The 5,000-nt window shown below is 30.0% G+C and overlaps 1 protein-coding gene across 1 annotated transcript in view; it reads left to right on the top strand.

Annotated features, from left to right (window-relative positions):
• Positions 1–5,000, top strand: part of mbf1 (multiprotein bridging factor 1) — a 1,089,494-nt gene that overhangs the window by 62,169 nt on the left and 1,022,325 nt on the right. The gene's annotated exons all lie outside the window — the stretch shown is intronic.

Here is a 5,000-nt window from a genome sequence, read left to right as displayed (position 1 = left end):
GTTGTAAATACTACTATTTATTTCTATTTCCTTCCTTTGGCAGATGGTGGAGTGGAAGGTCTCTTTTCTAAGCACAAAGTTCCTCGTTCTTATAGATGAGATGGGGGACATCTGGTGGTAAAATTATTAATTGTTTATATGATTTTAGTAATTAGTTTCTCTCTCTCTCTCTCTCTCTGTCTCTCTCTCTCTCTCTCTCTCTCTCTCTGTCTCTCTCTCTCTCTCTCTCTCTCTCTCCTCTCTCTCTCTCTCTCTCTCTCTCTCTCTCTCTCTCTCGTAACACCATTGACATCTGTTTTATGCTCATGAATATGAAGTCTCACATTTTCTTATTTTTGGCAGACAAATAGAAGGTAATCTTTGTTATATAAAAGTGTTACAATCCCCTTTTTTTTCTTTGCAATAGAATGAAATGTACTTGGACGTTTAGTTTAAACGTTATGGGAAGTTAAAAGGGCATTTTTTGTAATCCGTTTAAACATATAGATCTTAGTAACATTTTAAAAGATTTTCACTAATGGCAATTTAATGCTGTAGATATATTCCGTTCGTATTAAACAACTAATTTATATGCATGCAGATTTCCACATGTATAGGAATGCAATAAGGAAACGAACACTTTCAGACCAAGGATGTATAACTTATTAATTTATATATGTAAATATTGGAGAAATTATATTTCTTTCAAGCATACACGCAAGCACATTCATTTACGCATGAATTTTGGGAGAGGGACCTTACGATCCTGCAAGTAATTACTAATTAGTACGTAGTTTTTTGTTTTGCTGTTAAGTGTATGGGTATACCGTATATACGTTGCTGCTATGAAAAACCCATAAATATATATTTAATGGAAAGTGACACTTTGCTAAAGCTAGACATTATACACCATAAAGCCGTTCCTTCAACGACAACTTCTTTTAAACTCCAAAGGCTACATTGCTTCTCCAGTCGATGCACGCACTGAACCAAATGCTTGTTCTACATGCTCTCTCAAGCAAAAAGACTTTGTTTTCCAAATATCATATGTGGTTTGACTTCCATCAATTATCGTGGCATTCGACAAAACTATGAGCTTTACCATGTGATTCCACAGCTAACTGATGTATGTGTCCGTATAATATACTCTTTCCCCTTAAATGTTTCTGTGCTCAAGGGGTATTATGAAGTCGGTGCCCCGGTCGCCATGTAATTGCTCTCCTTAGTAATTGTTTTTCGCTAGCGTCATGGAACCTATTGTTGATTACCAATGGGAAGCATCAGGGAAATTGCTATTGAAGGAAGTCGGTGATCTGCGAGTAATTAACAGAGAGAGAGAGAGAGAGAGAGAGAGAGAGAGAGAGAGAGAGAGAGAGAGAGATCTGCAAGTGTATCGGTTAAAGAATACAGAGGACCGTCAGATTTTTTATTAACTTTGGAATTTCTAATTGAATATTCTATGATTTCATCGGACTTGTAGACATTTTGTGTATTTAGGTCTCGTGCTGTGATGCTAACTGATCTTTTGTCATGCCAGATATCAGACCTCCCGACTACGAGAAGCTTGATGACTTTTTTTCTTCTAGATCAAATGACATATATTTAACAGATAACAAACAGGAACGAATGGAATGTCTAAAATATACTTTTTCTTGAATGAATTGATATTTTTATTTTTGTATTTTAGAGCATTTAATATATTGTATCAATTAATGGTGAATGGTATATAGTATTTACCTCAGGAGAATTTTTATTAGGTTTATTATCCAAATATGAAATAACAGCTTTCGTATGACAGTTTTTCTTTTAATAAAACAAAGTTAGTTTATTAGAGATACTACTAAAAGCCTTATGAGTCTTTGAACAGCTTGAGACTTCTGAGTCATCTTAGGCTGCTAATATATTAAGTAGGTTTATTTCATTACTCGCTTTTATGGATCAAAGAAGTCATGTCGCTTTCTTAAAATGTTTAGATTTAATTCTAGTTCTGTCAACATAGTAAGGTTTTATTCTTTTCGTCAATCCGTCGTAACGTTTTAATGTTTTAACATTTCTGTATAATCCAGAAATAATTAATTCACTAAGAAAATTATAATTTGAAATAATTTTATTCATGTGGTAGTCGAGGGTGATTGATAATCATCCTTATGTTAATGTAAATAGAACAATCCGCATAATGTAATATTGTAAACAAAGCAATTAGTTAGATATGATATTTTGAAGACGAATCGGTATATGTCATAACAAAAATAGAGGAAATGCCATAATGCCAGAGAAATCATCTTATTGGCTTATCTCCGAAAATAAAGTAACAACCATTGCTATGGGATACAGTTAGTCACATACAGTCTTGGAAACTACATTTACAGATACTTGTAAATCGAATTTTAGTTTCTATTCAGAGGACTCTGAAGCTCTTCTTCATTGTGATTGCAAATATAGGCCTCTACTAATAGTATCTATATGAATATTATAAGTGATAATTGCCTGTAATTATTATGGACGAACTTAACCTATATTAAATACATGCATAACATCCATGTTTAGTCCTTTCTTGGGTATAAAAACTGAAATAGAGTTTTTGGTCTTCATTGAAAGAGAGGATGAGAGAGTTCTTATTGATTAAGATGCAAAGATAATATATATATATATATATATATATATATATATATATATATATATATATATATATATATATATATATATATATATATTCCACACACATATATATATGTGTGTGTACATATACAAATACACATTCATTAAAAAACACATATATATAGATATACATACATATATATAGATATACATACATATATATAGATATACATACATATATATATATATATATATATATATATATATATATATATATATATATATATATATATATATGTGTATATATATATATGTATGTATATATATATATATATATGGGTGTGTGTATAATGTGTCTATATACATATATTTAATCTAAGACCGTAGTTTGGTGTATATCTTAACATTAAGAAGAACTTGAGATAAGTAGAGAAACTATGTTGTTTAAATTTGTTTAATTAAAGTGTTAGTCAAAAGTCATATGTTAATCGCCTTTGGGAACGGAGTAAGTATATTTTTTGTGAATGTAAGCAAACCTGCTGGTTGCGTTTTTTATTAGGTTTCTACTAATGGTGTATTTGAATAGGTCCGTAGTCATTGCATCTGTTAATACAACAAATGCTAGTTAATGTTGTGAATTATCCTTATTTGAATATTGCTTGGCATTCAAACCTGCTTAAATCATTCTTATGAGCATTTAACAATTCTGATCGTATCCGTAAAATTGTCTGATGAATGATGTTAGCTATACAGTATTTGGAAAAGAGAAATCATTGCTTGGCTTCATTTAATTTCTTTTTCAAATATGAAATTATTATCACGAGCAGAAATTCGTATCTTGTCATTAGTGCTAACGGGAGGGAGAGGGGGAATTTTGTATACACTGACAACACAATAGATATTGGCCTTGTCAGTGATAGTGAAAGCCACGTTCCGGACCCGGTTTGTGATGAAAGTAAGTTACCAAGATAATAGTATCTACATATATATATATATATATATATATATATATATATACTGTATATATATATATATATATATATATATATATATATATATATATATATATATATATAGGCCTATATGCACACAAATACATGCACATCATACAAATATATTTATATATATAATATATATGTATATATATATACATATATACATAAAAATACATGCAAACATACATACATACACACAAATATATATATATATATATATATATATATATATATATATATATATTATATATATGCATATATACTGTGTATATAATTAGGTTGACTGATGTCTGAAAAGAACACATTATGATTAATGAAACTGGGGCAACGAACATTTCGTACAAACTCTCACTAACGTTAATCCAAGGTAGAGAGATATCATCATCTCCGTAATTTTCATCACAAACCAGGTTCCGAACACGGTATACACACGCGCGCGCGCACACACACACATATATATATATATATATATATATATATATATATGCTCCTATTGTATATATGTGTATACAGTATATACATGTATACAGTATATATGTGTGTATGGTTGTGTTTTTCTTCAAATTTAGATAGAAACGTAATCCGGGTATCCTTTGCTGTAAGTTGCATGTGTTTATAGCATACCGAGTTCGTTAAAGAAAATCTTACTTTTTCTTCATTTCATTTCCCTTTAAAAAAAAATCACCATTTTCTGACTTGCTTCTAATATTTTGCTGTTTTTTGGCCTTTTGCTTTACCTCAGTGTAATTTGAGTAGGAAACTAATTTAATAAATTACTGTATGGTGTCGACTTCCTTAACAAAAAGCAGCAGATAATATTGAGAAACTCAGACGATTTTCAAAGAATTAGCTTCTGCATATCTATTTATGCTGTTCATATTTTGGTGAGTGTATAGGCTTTTATGAAAATCGATAGATTTTTTGATGAAGATCGAGTTTTTCATGAAAATGAAGGATTGTAAGCTTTTTTTGTGGGGGGGGGATTAAAAAAACAGTAGAATAAATACATTTATGCATAAAATATTAACGCTTCTTTATGATAGGCTATAGAATAATCTGTAAATTAATTTATAATATTTGAATACATAAATTCAGGAAAAAATCATTTAGACCTGTTTTTAAGGATATATAAGTTGATCTTTATAAAGGTAACATCAAAGTCGAAATTAGGCCATATTTAGAAACCCAGTATTCTAATTAATAATTGAAGAATATTAAGAAGATGTAACAGAATATTCATCTGTTATATATCGTGAAGGCTTCAGTGATTTCTTCATCAAACCCTTTTGGTGATTAAGAAATATATGGGAAGGTCTAAGGTTCCTTTTTTTCTGTTTCATGAAACTTAATCTTAACCCTGAGAATATCTTGATTGGAAACTGCATGGTGTAACGGGGCAATGAACCTTCTTTTCTTTTTTCTATGAGA

Source organism: Palaemon carinicauda, chromosome 14, assembly GCF_036898095.1.
Source record: "Palaemon carinicauda isolate YSFRI2023 chromosome 14, ASM3689809v2, whole genome shotgun sequence".
NCBI lineage: Eukaryota > Metazoa > Arthropoda > Malacostraca > Decapoda > Palaemonidae > Palaemon > Palaemon carinicauda.
The sequence above is the reverse complement of the archived record's forward strand: the minus strand, read 5'-3'. Positions and strand labels throughout refer to the sequence as shown.